Here is a 17,768-nt window from a genome sequence, read left to right as displayed (position 1 = left end):
TTTCATCCTCAGCGGAATTTGTTGTTGGCCTCTACCACCAAACCGGTAGCTGTAAGTCCTATCTTTGTGGTTTTCTACCCACTAGCTGGTAGTTGTAAAATCCCACTTTCATCCCCTTGTTGGATTTGACCGTTTGTGCTCATCCCGATGATGACTGGTTACTTTTCCATTGGCTTCTACCCACAACCCGGTAGTTGTAAGTCCTATCCTTGTGGTTTTCTACCTACAAGCTGGTAGTTGTAAAATCCCACTTTCATCCCCTTGTTGGAGTTGACCGTTTGTGCTCATCCTATGGATGACTGGTTACTTTTCCGTGGTTTTTCTGCCTACTCACCGGTAGATGTAATCCCCTCTTCGCAGTTATCAATATCCGGTTTGTGGTATTGATATTCTTTCCCCTCTGGATACTTGCCCTGATCAAGCAGTATTGTCCCCAGTGGGTCTTCCCCTTCCTTTTGGATATTTGCTCCGAGTCAGCAACTTTATCCTCTTTTGATTGGTCATCTTTTGCATACCTAGTCTGGTACCCAGATGCCTGTCTTTTCGGTCGATTATTCATTTGACAACCTACAACCCGGTTATGGATAATCTTCCATGCGAGTGTATTATCTACGTTTTGACGGCTATAGATAATATGTACTTATGATTTCCCGGTATTCAGACCGAAGGAGTTTCCGACGATCAGGTCGATGTACTCATGGCACAAGGCCAATTTTCCGGTATTCAGACCGAAGGAGTTTCCGACGATCAGGTCAATGTACTCATGGCACAAGGCCAATTTTCCGGTATTCAGACCGAAGGAGTTTCCGACGATCAGGTCGATGTACTCATGGCACAAGGCCAATTTTCCGGTATTCAGGCCGAAGAAGTATACTCCTCTCCGTTGGTGTCGATAAACGTTGAGTTTTTCCCGATCATCCGTTGATGATTTGGTTGTGTCCTCCTTCCCAAGTGAAGTTTCCTCCTCTCCGTTGGTGTCGATAAACGTCGAGTTTTTCCTAGTCATCCGGTGATGTCTAGTTGTATCCTCCCCATGTGGACTTACCTCTCCGTTGGTTTCGATAAACGACGAGTTTTTCCCATTCGTCCGTTGACGTCTGGTTGTGTTTCTCTTATTCCCATTCATCGGTAAATGTCTGGTCATTTCTTTTGATGTCGGTAAACATCATCTTTCGATGTCGGTAAACATCGAGTCTCATCCCAGTCATCGGTAAATGTCTGGTCAATAAAATCAAAATCCCCAGAAGTCGTCGGTAAACGTCTTGTCTGATTACACCACAAAGATTTTGTCCCTCCCCAAGTGGAGATGCCATCGGTAAATGGCCCAGTTTCCTTCGATATCGGTAAATGTCGAATTCCCAGTTACAGTAGCCATCGGTAAATGGCCAGTTTGAAGTTGACATCGGTAAATGTCAAGTTTCTTTGAAGCCACCATCGGTAAATGGTCTTGCTTCCTTTCTACATCAAAATCTGTTTCCCAGCAGCCATCGGTAAATGGTCTGGCTGAAGTTGATATCGGTAAATATCAAGTTCTAACCATCGGTAAATGGTTTTGCTTTTCTGAAGTTTGTTTTCCCCAGCCGCCATCGGTAAATGGTCTTGCTGAAGTTGATATCGGTAAATATCAAGTTTCTAACCATCGGTAAATGGTTTCGCCTTTCTGAAGTTGTCAATTGCAGTCGTCATCGGTAAATGACGTGGTTCTCCTTGTATCATATCCAGTACTGTGCAAATTCTACGGTTCTTTGGTATTCAATCCCTGTTTACCCTGAAAGTCTGACAGCCGTTGCTATCATCCGTTCGGGTTCCCAGCTGATTGAATAGGGGCAGCTGTAGCACCTCAAATTTGCACCTATCATTGTACATACATTTTCATATTAGGTCATAGCATATCATGATCCATTGCATAGCATTGCATTTCCTCTTTTGCCTCAAGTGCAAGCCAATCAAGAAATTAGGTCAAACTGATCAGGAGATCAGTCAGTTAATCAAGCAAAGGTGTTTTTTCATTGAGCCAAGGCCCTAGGGTTGGTCCAACAAGTTCACATGACTTGGGGATCCATTTGAAGTATTTTGGTCAAGGATTGAAGGCTCAGAGGTCATCAGTCTATGCACAGACAGTCAAAAGTCAAAGAAAGTCAACAGTCAGTCAAAGCAGTGGATGGTGGCCATTCTTGGGGAATTTGGGCACCATGATCAATAATCAAGAGTTCGTACAACTTGGGACATCATTTGAAGTCAAGTCCTCAAGGAATTAGGGTTTGGAAGTCATCAGTCAATGCATAATCAGTCAGAAACCCTAAAAGTCAACTGTTGGTCAACTGTCCATTTAATCAGTGATTGGATGATTGGAATTGGTTTGTGAGAGCTCATTCATGGCCAAATAGTCCTCATACATCATGCCAAACACCATCATGGAAGAATTTGAAGCCAGATCAAAATTTCCCAAAATGGAAACTGGGCCTATAACTGAAACCTGCCATAAATGGAAAGTCTTGATCCTCAAACTTACATCTTGATACAAGCCTCAAATGAATTTTTTCCCAACATGAAAGTTGAAGATCTTGTTCTCCCATTTCCAAAAAGTCCAAGAACTCTCAATTCCCATGTGTGGTTGGCAAGTTATGATCGAATCGATTTCAGAAATTCTTGAACTTCAAAGGGCCATATCTCCCAAACCGTTTGGCCAATTTTGGTGGGGTTTTTTCCTACAAGTCACATTTGATCCCCTCTTTCCAAAAATATAAATTTCATGAGCCAAAACCTCACCAATCAAAATGGCATTTTTTGACCTATCTCATTTAAATGCAAGTTTGACCAATGTTTGACTTTTTGATATAAACATTTTTCTAACATTTGGCCAATTGGAATAGCTCAGAAATATCATTTAGAGTGTGTTTGCAAGCTCAAATTATGCAGTACATGAGGCCATTGCTTGATTGCTTGAATTGTAAGAAAAGTACAACTTCACCATACTTGTCCATACCATCCACCATGCCTTGCCTTGTACTCTTAAGAACAGAAAATTTAGAGACTATTTGCTGTCATTTTGAACACATTTTGCAGCCATAACCAACAGTACATATGGCCATACTAACTTGCTTGGAATTGGGAAGAAAGTACATAGCTATATCCACATTTTCATGGCTTTTGGGGAAAGGACCACAAGACAGTTTGGTTATCATCATTTTCTGTCATAGCAGCCAACATAACAGGAGGAACAAAACCACACTCATTCAGAAAAGGACCTTGCTGTTGCATTCCAAGGGGGGCTGTCAAAAGGAAACTCATGATGAACTGAGTTGGTTTGGGGGCTTAACACATAGATTTTCCTCATTTTTGAAGGCAGCAGACCAAACACTTGTCCCCTCCCCTTTTCTCTCAAGCCTCACTTGGCCATATCATCATTTTTGAAAACCTTGCCAAGCCACAAAGCAACACAGGACAGCAGGGATTATGTGTGTTTCCTGTCATGGAAAACATTACTAAGCAGCAAAAAGGCCTTTGTGGACACTCTCTAAAAACCTGACCTGGCTGTTTGGCATTGGAGGTTTTCTGTCAAAAACTGTCCAGGGACAAGGTTGCACAATACCAAATGCCATCTTCCCTCACCTTTTTCTGTCAAAAAACCAACCCTAATTGCAGCCACACAAAATCATCCTGGCCAAGGCAGAAAGAAGCAATGGTTCACATTCTAAAAACTTCACCCTGCCATTTTGCATTTTAAAACCTTCAGTCCAAAACATTAAAGCTACTAAGCCTTGCAATTTGTTTTCCAACATCCTGCATCATTTTTCCTGCCACTTGTAGACAACAGCATCCATCAAAAAATACATTGGCATATGGAAATCCATTCTGCTCACTGACCCTGCTATTTTGCATTTGATTTTCCCTGTCCAAAACACAATGGCATCAAACATCACATAACAAACCTCATTCAACCAAAACCCCTCTCACTTGCATTTTCCAAAACCTGCTATCAACATCCAAACAGCAGGAGAACAAAACCAACATTGGCACTGTTGGAAGAAACCTGTCAAACACACAATGAACTGAGCTTGGCTTGACAGCATTTCCTCACCATTTCCTAACAAAAACCACAAACCCTTGGCTATTCCTCTCAAAAATCACACTTTCCAAAACCTGTCCAAGAGAACTTCCAAAAACCTAGCCTGGCCCTTGCTCTCCCACCACAAAGCAACCATGACAGCAAACTTTCACACACACATAGAGCAGTAGCACAACACATAGACCAAACCACCTTCACTTACTCCCTCCTTTTTTACCTTGCTTGGGCATTTAGCAAAAATCTGTCACAACTCAAAAGAAACAAAACCAGGCTTTGGCTTTTTTCCATCATCCATTGCATCAAAATGAAACCTTGTTACAAACAGCAACACAGCATAAGCACCTTTCCACCATTGTCTTCAACCTTGCATCATCCATGACAGTCAAACATTGAATTCCATTCCAAGCCTCCACAAGTCAAAGGATTTTCACCATTCATCATCAGGAGGACTCTAGGACAACTATTTCACTTCAAAACCATCAAAAAGCATCTGTACACAACTGCCCTTCAAAAATAGGTATGGATTCGACCTCCCTCTTTTGTCAAATTGATATACACTTTGGATAGGTCTTTCTATGCTGGTTGTCATGATGCTTTCACTTTTTGAAATGGTTGCTTATCCATGAAGATATATTGTTTTGAAGTTTGATGTCAAGTTTTGTTTTTGCTCGATTCTTGACTTGTCTGTTGTTTTAATGAAAAATGAGGATGGATTCTTGTTGACCTTGCCGTGCTGATCATTTCCATATATTCAATTCTGATTTTTGGGCAAGTTTGTGAAATCATGATTTTTGAGAGGGATGAACAGTAAAACCCTAATCCCAATTTGCCCAGATTTTCCCCATTTTCGTATGCATGGCCTGAAACTCATTGACCAATCAAAACATTTCATTTTATGGCCAAAACGACCGTGTTTAATTAAGTGGATTATGGAATTACAACTTTGCCATTCTTGCTTTATTAATCCAAATTAATTTCACATTTTAATTACCAATCTTGCAAAAATCATAACTTGCTCATTTTTGATCCAATTTGAATGGGATTTTTTATGTTGTGTTCATCATGATCTCTACTTTTTTATCATTATTTTTCCAGAATTTTTGGATGAGTGGTTTTTAAATGGTGCTAGGGTTTGTGACATGTGACCAAATTTTGTACACTTTGCCAAATCAATTGTGAAATGATGAGAATGTATCCAATGGCTCCCAAATTTTTTGTGCTTAAACTAGACACATTCATGGTGATTTTGGTGTAGAGTTTGTGAATTTATCATTTGTGGTTTGTGAGTTATGATTTTTTGAATTAGGGTGTGACAATTTGTGTCACACCATTGATGTCCAACTTCATGATTTTCATTACCATGTTTCCTTACATCCAAATGACCCCAAATTTAGCATGAGCCTACTCTTGTATGTCTAGTTGACTTGTGAATTTTCTTGGATTTATTTGAACTATTTTCCATTTGTTTGAGATTTTTCTTCCCTGCCTAGTCAAATGTTGACTTTGTGTGACACTTGTTCCCATTTCATTTTTGAAATTCTCATACTTTATTAGATGGACATGAAATTTGACATGTGATAACTAGACATCCTCATCTTTGCCATGGCTTTAGTCCCATTCATTTATCATACACCATTCTTGACTTATGATTTTTCTAAGTTGATGCATGTTTGGTTGACTTCATTGAGCATGTTCAAAATTGCTTTGACTTTCTGATTTTCATTGACTGCCTTCCACTTGTCCAAATGGGATGAAATTTGACATGCTTACCATGCTGTGTGATAGGTTTGATCATGATTTATTTGGGGATTTTTGGAAAATGTTTAGATTGCTTTTGAGTTAAGTCTTGCTGTTGACTCCTATGAGCTTCTGTTTGCCATGTTTTGACCTAAATGGTTCATGTAATGATGATAGTGATTGATATGAATGTGAACCCAATTGGTTTTGTTTCCTAATTGTTTGAACATGATTTTGGATACTTACCCCTTGCTTTTTGGACTTTCTCATTCACTTTTGACCCTAGGCTCGTCCTAGTGGTCCTGCTACTCACCTTTGAGCTAGTGTTTTCAGGTTGACCATCAAATGGTCATTAAGACCAATTCTTTTGACTGAGCTTACTCAAGTATCATTACCTAACCTCTTTGTTTTGTAGGTGGCTTGGCTCACATGCCCTAAGCCTTGTGCCTTGCACATCCATGTGCCTCTAATTGACTGTTGGCCTCTGTTTCCTTTTACTTTGTTTGAAGTTGTATACTAACATCTGCTTGACTGTTTCAGGTGCTTTAGTTGCTTAGTTCCTTGTGAACTTTTTGCTTTGCTTTGCTTGTATAAGCAATTTGCATTGAGGTATGTCTCTTTGTCTTCATGTAGTCTGGAAGACCTGGCCTGTTACTTGGCCAGGCAACTGTCTGAAGTCCTCCTTAAGAGGCAATGTTTGTGGGTGTTTACTTTTGTCCTTGCATAGAGTCAAAGACCTCCTAAGTGAAGAGGCAATTGGTGGAAGGTAGGGATATGCAATCTATCCCCCACTATTCAGTGTGTCATTTGCTTTGCTCACACCACTGTGTCGATGCATTGCAGATACAAACCCAAGATCTTGTACAATTGTACAGTTGAGTCAGTTTTAAATGTGTAGAAGGGTTCCCACTTTCTGAACCCACACATTCTTGTCTTAAGCTCTCCCAGGCCAGGGATAAGAGCTGTGAGGTCTCATCCTCACTTCATCCTTTCATCTACTTTACCTTAGTCTCTCAATGGCAAGGTTAAGAGCACATTCACCCAGTTCCAGAGGTTTGTTTGTCGAGGTTGATATGACCCCTTGACTAAAACCTAACCCTTGTTTGAGCCACTTGTTTGTGTATAGCGTGTGCTATCTGTGCTTGTAGGATTGTTTGACTTGCTTCCTGTGCAAGATAGGATTGTTTGACTTGCTTCCAGTGCAAGATTAGGATTGTTTGACTTGCTTCCTGTGCAAGTTAGGTGTGTGTGTGGCTTGCTTCCTGTGCAAGTCATGCTTAGGATAGGTTGGCCCTTGTGCCATTTAGCTAGAAACCATAACTTAGGGTTGATTTTGCATGACAACATCTAGGCTCGAGTCGTAGTCTCCCTAGAGTTGTGTCTCCCTCTGTTACCTGGTTAGGCTAGTCCTTTATCCCTCCGTAGGGGAACTACATCGCCCTGATCTTCATACCAGATGAAGTATGTAGGCAGGAGATTGAGCTGATCTCTCCGGGCGCCCTTTTTCCTTTTGTGTGTGTTGTTTGACAGTTGCTAGGCTCGAGTGCCTGACTCCTTAGCAACTTGTCGTCTGTTTGTCTGAGTGTGTGCCTGACAGTTATAGGCTCGAGTCCCCGACTCCCTATTAACTTGTTATCTTGTTGTGTGCTTGGAAGCTGATGTAAGTCCATCGAGTGGCAGTTAGGTTCCAGTGTGCGTGTGTTTGGTTCGGATGCTGATGTAAGCCCAGTGATTGGCATTCAGGCTCCATGTTTGCCTTCTGGTGTGTGTTTTGGTTCGGATGCTGATGTAAGTCCAGTGATTGGCGTTCAGGCTCCACGTTTGCCTCTTTGTGTGTGTTTTGGTTCGGATGCTGATGTAAGTCCAGTGATTGGCATTCAGGCTCCACGTTTGCCTTTGCCTGTGTTTGTTTGTGTGCGTGTCAGCCGAGCTACGAATGCTCTGATTCTTCTCTCGTCCGAGAAGATACGTATGTATAGGATGCGATATCCTAGCGAGCATGTGTCGTTTCCTCAGTCCGAACTACTTCGACTCTGATGTCTATGCCTGATAGACTAAGTAGGCCCAGGATACGATGTCCTGCCGAGTCAGTTTCAGTCAGTTTTCTTCTGTCTCCTTCAGCCAGTGTGTGTGAGTTTGAGCAGTGTTTAGCAACCAATTTCCTTCCTTTTGTGCGTGGATCCCGTAGAGTACTACGGATGCGTAGGGGTGCTAATACCTTCCCTTCGCATAACCGACTCCCGAACCCATTCTCTTTGGTCGCGAGACCATGTTCTTTCCAGGTTTACTCTGAGCGTTTCCTTTCCCTCTTTTGGGATAAATAACGCACGGTGGCGGCTCTGTTGTTCTTTCTTTTCCCGCCGGTTTTTTCGCGCGATGCGACAGCTGGCGACTCTGCTGGGGACTAGAGAAGTTGACCTGTGCTGGTCCATCTTCCCTAAGCGAGTCTCTCCTAGCGCTCTCTAGGATAGGGTTTGGTTGCTGTTTGCTGTTTTTTTTATTGCATTCATTTATTTATTGTTTGCATTTATGTTTGCATTAATGTTTGCATTCATATTCATATTCATCTGGCTGGTTGTCTGTTTCTCTCTGTTGGGGTGGGAGTTACTCGAGGTAAAAGGCCCAATACCCAGGCTATGAGTGAAATCTAGGAAACCTAGGAATAGAGTGATTCATGGGAAGCGGGTGGTGTACGCCACTTAGCGGAACATTGATATCACGAGCAGTTCAGACCCTGGTGGGATATTATCGGTGCATACATCGGGTGTGCACAGGATGATATTCTACGAAAGGTTATTTATGTTGCGTTTCTCTCGACCTTACCCTGGCCTAGATGACACCCGTGAGTGGGGGGGATTGATCATTTTAACAGGTACAGTTGGTGACTCTCGGTACTGATGGTGACTATGAATTCTGGACATATATTTCTGGACGCCGGAGGTTTGACCCTGGTATTGATCAGAGGGTTCCGTTTATTTCGGATCCCTAGGGTACTCGTTCAGATGATGATTTGGTTTCTAAGAATGGGTTCAGATGACAGTTCCTCAGATGACTTTGGGTTTCAGATGGATTGTGACTCCGGATTCAAGCCGAAGCTTCGACCCTGTGCCTTGAGACGCACAGCCTGACCAGTCATGTTGCATCATTTGCATCATAGCATACTTATTTTTAAAAATAATAATGCATGAAAAAAGTTAACTTGCATATGCATATCCTTTATCAGGATCATTCATGACAAAATAGTACCCATATCATGCATATCATGCACATAGCATCCTTGCATTACAGACATGTTTGGAGAGACTTCTCACTTCGGTTCTTGACTGAGAGAGGATTGCTGACCGCCGACCGCATCGTTACTCAACCAGACTCAATCAACAGAGGAGTATGGATCAGGTTCAAGCAGAATTGGCCGAGATGAGGGCAAACATGGCCCAGTTCATGACAACGATGCAAGGAGTTGTTCAGGGGCAAGAGGAGCTGCGTGCCTTAGCCCAGAGACTGGAAGCCATGATTCCACCAGTCCACCGTGCTCCACCAGTGGATGTACCCGTTCATGAGAATGCTGCTGCCACTATTCTCGTCAATGATTATGCCGTGGATGATGAATTGAGGGGGACCAGAATCAGTAAACGACCTCTTGCCGCAGAGACTATTAATGTCAGAGCAACCCGCGCTCCGGTTCGCCATCCTGGCTCTTCAAGTTCCTCGAGTACTAAGAAGCCATCCTCTGGGGCACCCAGAAGGGGAGAGGGTGAGACAAATGTCGTGCACCGTAGGAGGAGTGTGAACAGAGGACAGTATCGTCAGGCTGCTGCTGTGACTATTCCAGCAATTCAACAACAACAGAGAAGACCCACTCAGCAGCATCAGCGTCAGCAACATCGTCCTCAGCAGCAGGCTTCTCAGCCTCACAATGGTAATCAAGCTGGTACAAGTAATGAGAGGAAGAAGATCACTTTTGATCCAATCCCCATGTCCTACGCCGAGCTGTATCCCACTCTGATAGAGCGGAACTTGATTACTCCCAGAGACCCGCCGCCCATACCCGTCAACCCTCGGTGGTGGTATAGGCCTGAACAACATTGTGTGTATCATTCGGGTGCTCCTGGTCATGATGTGGATAGCTGCTTTCAGCTGAAGATGAAGGTTCAAGACCTTGTGAGGTCAGGTATTCTGATCTTGGAGGATTTAGGTCCCTGTGTTAATCAAGCATGAAGATAACAAGTCCTGGGCTGGCGCCGACTTTTTCTTCAGAAGGGTTGTTCAAAAAGCAGAAGCTGCTAATGCAAGAGATATCGACAGTCATCATTCCTAGAGGTGTCTGCCACAATTGAGTCACTGTGGGCTTTTCTACAGTTTTTCATAAGTCAGAGTAACAATCACTTTGTTTAAAAACCCTTCTCCCATGCCAAAAGGAGAAGTGATGACATTGTTGGCAGCATTTTGTGCAATGATATTTTCATTCAAATAATTCATGTTAAAACATTTGTTTTTCCAATTGTTTTCCCTTTTCGCTTTTTGCATGAAATTGGTGATCACAAAAAACCTTTAAAAACAGGAATAAAAGCAGTCTTTTCATCTGCATAACGATTGTCTTGTTTGATTTTCAAAGAGCTTTTCATATCAAATCATTATGCAGGTTGTTTCTCAAACCCATTGAACATAGTGATCGGACGTCATCTCCCAATTTTGAATTCCCTGTATTCGAAGCGGACGAAGATGATGTTGAAGGGATTCCTGACGAGATTTCCCGACTTCTTGAGCAAGAAGAAGAAGATCACTCAGCTGCATCTCGAGAATCAGCAGAACAGCCAACTGGGGCATTATCAAAAACAAAAAAGGAAGAAAAAAAAAGAAAAAAGAAAAGAGGATGGTGCAAAATCAAAAAAAAAAAGAAATCAAAAGAAATCAAAAGAAATCAAAAGAAAGAAAAAGAAAGGAAAGAAATAAAAGAAAATAGCACCCTCAAAGTCCCAAGTTGGCTGATGCTGAATTCGATCAAAAAGAAGAGATCAACTGCCATGTGTCATGGTCAGTCATATCAGCAGAGAGTGAAAAAGCATTCGATAAGAAGGTCAAGCCTCGTGTGTTCCTAGGGACCTTGTGCTCAAGAAAGTCCTGTCTTTCGTGCCCGATTCCAGGGGCAAGTGAACTCCAAGCTATGAACGTGCATATGTTGTCAAAAGAGCCTCTTCAGGCAATGTTTCGACACTTACAACAATGGATGGAGAAGTTCACTCGTCCTGGGAACTCCGATGCAGTCAAGAAATACTTCGCCTAAAACAAAAAATAGCAAAAGCTCGCTAAGTCGAACACCCCAAAGGGCGACTTAGGCAAAAAAGGAGCGTCTCGGTGGATTGAAAACCCGAAAGGGCGATCCAGGCAAAAGTTAGAGACATTGAAAAAAGAATGTGCATCCCGCTAGATTGAGCACCTCACACTGGGGCAATCTAGGCAAAAATTAGGGATTTGGCAAGTAACTGCATCTTGACAAGACTGTGCTCTATATTTGTCATCCGTCAGGGATTCTCGATTCATCGTCGACTGAAGCTTTGAATACATCGAAAATTCAGAATGGTAGAGGAAAGGTCATTATGTTCAATGTAGCCCTCTCCAATATATATCACCGATTTCAAACTTGTACAGATCTATGGAGTCTCGCCCTTTGCAGACTACCATTCCATCACATTAATTCGAGCTTTTATCCAATTATTTGCATTCTTATTTGCTTCAACTCAACAAAAGTTTTGCATGTTTTAATTGATAAAGTATCATTGTTTTTCAAAATAAACAAATTTTTCAAAAAAATTGTTCTTAAACAAAGCGAACCTTCACAATGATGGAAAGAATACTTAGGAGACCCGCAGTGCTCTCCCGGGGGTGGTATGATTACCAATAGGTAAGACAATTGTTCGTATCTCAAGCGTGACTGTATCTTTGTCCTACAGAACCTCGTATGGTCTCTCCTCAGTGAAGTTGCCCGACGCAGTGTTGTTTGAAGATGTTCATCTTCATGTCCCCAGTAGTGCAACATTTCTCCCTCCGAGGCCCTATTAGCTCTATTGTGGGGCATCCCCAGTAGAGTGCTGTTTGAGCCTTATCATGGGGCATACCTGGGGCACGTTTTTATCTGACGATCTCTTGTGCAGGGGCTGTTAGATATCTTCATTCACTTGCCAGTGGTAATATGAACCTTTTTGACAAAGAGATCCCCTCAGAGTCCAACCAGGGGCAAGGGATAGATGAACCGTGAAAAGACGGTGAAGGATTACGACAACGATCCTGGAAAGTTAATCAAGAAGACTCTTCAAAGTCTGATGATTGGAAAGTATGTATAAATCCCAAGAGTTCAACCTCCGTGAAGTACGAACGAGTTGGGAATACAAGATGATGGAGCAGAAAAGTCCAGAAGAGTCTGGGAGTTCTTAAAAGTGGAAAGTCAACACTATGGGTGGATGATGGATACTAGTGTTCGACGAGTCGACCGACATCCCTGTCAAACAAGCTGTATCTCCCCAGAGGATTGAGAGTATGATCTCCCTGGCAGATTCGAGATCGTTGTCTCCTCAGCAAGCCTGAAGGTTGTCACGTCCCCAGCAGGGGCAGGGGCAGGATGTTTCTCAGGGTGGAGGACGTCCCCAGCCCAAGCCAGTACTGAAGCTATCAGAATTATTTTCCCCTGCAGAGATACCTGTGGACAGTATCTTTTTTTCCCCAGCAGATATAAGGATTGCTTCTCCCCAGCAGGCCTGTGCTTGCAGATTTCCCTAGTTGAGAATCCCCGCTGAGCGCCTGGCAGTTATTTTCCCCGGGAGTCCCCTAGTGGAGTTTATCAGTAGACTGTTTGTGTGTTCCTCAACAATTGGGTTTATGATGCTGTTATCTCCAGTATGGCCGTGAGTGTTCATCCCAAGCAGGTTTGTGGGAATTCATCTCCGGTATGATATAACGTGTTATCATCCTCAACAGAGTTGTTACTCTCACCACTATGGTTGTTCTCTCCACCAGGATCGTTCTCCTCAGCAGAATGGTGTTGGTTTTTCCTCAGCAAGTTCCCCGAGTGGAGCGGGTCTCATGAAATACATCTCCAGCAGTGATTCTCCTACATATGGATTGGTTGGGTCATCCCTAGTGGAGTAGTATTTATTTCTCCAGCAGAGTTCATCCTACCAGTGGATTGGACGGGTTTCTGTGGTAGACTGATATCTGTATCCCCAGCAAAAGTTTGTCTTTCCCCAGCAGGACGGAAGTTGACATGGTTATAGGATCCCCAGCACAGTTCCTGGAGTTCCCCGGTGTTGTCTCTGAAGGAGACGTGTGTTTATGCGTTCATCATTTAGATAAGCATAGCATATTGCATCATTAGTGCATAGCATTTCCATGATCATGGGGCATTGTGTAAAACAAGAAAAAACTCATGCATCAACATAGCAAGCATATCCATTAGCCCTAGGCCGTGGTGACCAGCCGAGATTGGGTTGTTGGAAAGAGTTTAGCATCACGCCATTGGATCGGCTTCAGGATTGGGTTCATCAGCATGGTTGAGAGGTTGGTGTTTTCCCAACAAGTGATTCCTCAGTCGAGTGGGTATCCCCAGCAGTGTTACTCCCCAATTGTTAGCGTCTTGCCAACTTGGGTCTTTTTTCCTTAAGCAGATATGGGTGTGTCTGATCTCTCCCTATAGAGTCTACCCCTTAAGCATAAAGTGTCAATCTTTTCCTGCCATTTCCCCACTGAGATACATCCTCGTGGATGACGGTTGCTTCCGTTCCCTCCCTAATGGGATGGGTTTTCCCTATTGAGTTCTTTCCTCATTAGGATGAGTCTTGATTCAGTCTGCCTTTTGGATCGATCCTAAATTGGCTTCTTGTTGACTATCTCTTGTGCTGCCCTGGGGCATAAATGAATAGTCGCTCACTAACCGGCACTCATTCATTTCATCCTCAGCGGAATTTGTTGTTGGCCTCTACCACCAAACCGGTAGCTGTAAGTCCTATCTTTGTGGTTTTCTACCCACTAGCTGGTAGTTGTAAAATCCCACTTTCATCCCCTTGTTGGATTTGACCGTTTGTGCTCATCCCGATGATGACTGGTTACTTTTCCATTGGCTTCTACCCACAACCCGGTAGTTGTAAGTCCTATCCTTGTGGTTTTCTACCTACAAGCTGGTAGTTGTAAAATCCCACTTTCATCCCCTTGTTGGAGTTGACCGTTTGTGCTCATCCTATGGATGACTGGTTACTTTTCCGTGGTTTTTCTGCCTACTCACCGGTAGATGTAATCCCCTCTTCGCAGTTATCAATATCCGGTTTGTGGTATTGATATTCTTTCCCCTCTGGATACTTGCCCTGATCAAGCAGTATTGTCCCCAGTGGGTCTTCCCCTTCCTTTTGGATATTTGCTCCGAGTCAGCAACTTTATCCTCTTTTGATTGGTCATCTTTTGCATACCTAGTCTGGTACCCAGATGCCTGTCTTTTCGGTCGATTATTCATTTGACAACCTACAACCCGGTTATGGATAATCTTCCATGCGAGTGTATTATCTACGTTTTGACGGCTATAGATAATATGTACTTATGATTTCCCGGTATTCAGACCGAAGGAGTTTCCGACGATCAGGTCGATGTACTCATGGCACAAGGCCAATTTTCCGGTATTCAGACCGAAGGAGTTTCCGACGATCAGGTCAATGTACTCATGGCACAAGGCCAATTTTCCGGTATTCAGACCGAAGGAGTTTCCGACGATCAGGTCGATGTACTCATGGCACAAGGCCAATTTTCCGGTATTCAGACCGAAGGAGTATACTCCTCTCCGTTGGTGTCGATAAACGTTGAGTTTTTCCCGATCATCCGTTGATGATTTGGTTGTGTCCTCCTTCCCAAGTGAAGTTTCCTCCTCTCCGTTGGTGTCGATAAACGTCGAGTTTTTCCTAGTCATCCGGTGATGTCTAGTTGTATCCTCCCCATGTGGACTTACCTCTCCGTTGGTTTCGATAAACGACGAGTTTTTCCCATTCGTCCGTTGACGTCTGGTTGTGTTTCTCTTATTCCCATTCATCGGTAAATGTCTGGTCATTTCTTTTGATGTCGGTAAACATCATCTTTCGATGTCGGTAAACATCGAGTCTCATCCCAGTCATCGGTAAATGTCTGGTCAATAAAATCAAAATCCCCAGAAGTCGTCGGTAAACGTCTTGTCTGATTACACCACAAAGATTTTGTCCCTCCCCAAGTGGAGATGCCATCGGTAAATGGCCCAGTTTCCTTCGATATCGGTAAATGTCGAATTCCCAGTTACAGTAGCCATCGGTAAATGGCCAGTTTGAAGTTGACATCGGTAAATGTCAAGTTTCTTTGAAGCCACCATCGGTAAATGGTCTTGCTTCCTTTCTACATCAAAATCTGTTTCCCAGCAGCCATCGGTAAATGGTCTGGCTGAAGTTGATATCGGTAAATATCAAGTTCTAACCATCGGTAAATGGTTTTGCTTTTCTGAAGTTTGTTTTCCCCAGCCGCCATCGGTAAATGGTCTTGCTGAAGTTGATATCGGTAAATATCAAGTTTCTAACCATCGGTAAATGGTTTCGCCTTTCTGAAGTTGTCAATTGCAGTCGTCATCGGTAAATGACGTGGTTCTCCTTGTATCATATCCAGTACTGTGCAAATTCTACGGTTCTTTGGTATTCAATCCCTGTTTACCCTGAAAGTCTGACAGCCGTTGCTATCATCCGTTCGGGTTCCCAGCTGATTGAATAGGGGCAGCTGTAGCACCTCAAATTTGCACCTATCATTGTACATACATTTTCATATTAGGTCATAGCATATCATGATCCATTGCATAGCATTGCATTTCCTCTTTTGCCTCAAGTGCAAGCCAATCAAGAAATTAGGTCAAACTGATCAGGAGATCAGTCAGTTAATCAAGCAAAGGTGTTTTTTCATTGAGCCAAGGCCCTAGGGTTGGTCCAACAAGTTCACATGACTTGGGGATCCATTTGAAGTATTTTGGTCAAGGATTGAAGGCTCAGAGGTCATCAGTCTATGCACAGACAGTCAAAAGTCAAAGAAAGTCAACAGTCAGTCAAAGCAGTGGATGGTGGCCATTCTTGGGGAATTTGGGCACCATGATCAATAATCAAGAGTTCGTACAACTTGGGACATCATTTGAAGTCAAGTCCTCAAGGAATTAGGGTTTGGAAGTCATCAGTCAATGCATAATCAGTCAGAAACCCTAAAAGTCAACTGTTGGTCAACTGTCCATTTAATCAGTGATTGGATGATTGGAATTGGTTTGTGAGAGCTCATTCATGGCCAAATAGTCCTCATACATCATGCCAAACACCATCATGGAAGAATTTGAAGCCAGATCAAAATTTCCCAAAATGGAAACTGGGCCTATAACTGAAACCTGCCATAAATGGAAAGTCTTGATCCTCAAACTTACATCTTGATACAAGCCTCAAATGAATTTTTGCCCAACATGAAAGTTGAAGATCTTGTTCTCCCATTTCCAAAAAGTCCAAGAACTCTCAATTCCCATGTGTGGTTGGCAAGTTATGATCGAATCGATTTCAGAAATTCTTGAACTTCAAAGGGCCATATCTCCCAAACCGTTTGGCCAATTTTGGTGGGGTTTTTTCCTACAAGTCACATTTGATCCCCTCTTTCCAAAAATATAAATTTCATGAGCCAAAACCTCACCAATCAAAATGGCATTTTTTGACCTATCTCATTTAAATGCAAGTTTGACCAATGTTTGACTTTTTGATATAAACATTTTTCTAACATTTGGCCAATTGGAATAGCTCAGAAATATCATTTAGAGTGTGTTTGCAAGCTCAAATTATGCAGTACATGAGGCCATTGCTTGATTGCTTGAATTGTAAGAAAAGTACAACTTCACCATACTTGTCCATACCATCCACCATGCCTTGCCTTGTACTCTTAAGAACAGAAAATTTAGAGACTATTTGCTGTCATTTTGAACACATTTTGCAGCCATAACCAACAGTACATATGGCCATACTAACTTGCTTGGAATTGGGAAGAAAGTACATAGCTATATCCACATTTTCATGGCTTTTGGGGAAAGGACCACAAGACAGTTTGGTTATCATCATTTTCTGTCATAGCAGCCAACATAACAGGAGGAACAAAACCACACTCATTCAGAAAAGGACCTTGCTGTTGCATTCCAAGGGGGGCTGTCAAAAGGAAACTCATGATGAACTGAGTTGGTTTGGGGGCTTAACACATAGATTTTCCTCATTTTTGAAGGCAGCAGACCAAACACTTGTCCCCTCCCCTTTTCTCTCAAGCCTCACTTGGCCATATCATCATTTTTGAAAACCTTGCCAAGCCACAAAGCAACACAGGACAGCAGGGATTATGTGTGTTTCCTGTCATGGAAAACATTACTAAGCAGCAAAAAGGCCTTTGTGGACACTCTCTAAAAACCTGACCTGGCTGTTTGGCATTGGAGGTTTTCTGTCAAAAACTGTCCAGGGACAAGGTTGCACAATACCAAATGCCATCTTCCCTCACCTTTTTCTGTCAAAAAACCAACCCTAATTGCAGCCACACAAAATCATCCTGGCCAAGGCAGAAAGAAGCAATGGTTCACATTCTAAAAACTTCACCCTGCCATTTTGCATTTTAAAACCTTCAGTCCAAAACATTAAAGCTACTAAGCCTTGCAATTTGTTTTCCAACATCCTGCATCATTTTTCCTGCCACTTGTAGACAACAGCATCCATCAAAAAATACATTGGCATATGGAAATCCATTCTGCTCACTGACCCTGCTATTTTGCATTTGATTTTCCCTGTCCAAAACACAATGGCATCAAACATCACATAACAAACCTCATTCAACCAAAACCCCTCTCACTTGCATTTTCCAAAACCTGCTATCAACATCCAAACAGCAGGAGAACAAAACCAACATTGGCACTGTT

This window comes from Lathyrus oleraceus, chromosome 4 (assembly GCF_024323335.1).
Source record: "Lathyrus oleraceus cultivar Zhongwan6 chromosome 4, CAAS_Psat_ZW6_1.0, whole genome shotgun sequence".
Lineage (NCBI taxonomy): Eukaryota > Viridiplantae > Streptophyta > Magnoliopsida > Fabales > Fabaceae > Lathyrus > Lathyrus oleraceus.
Note: the sequence above shows the minus strand (reverse complement) of the source record.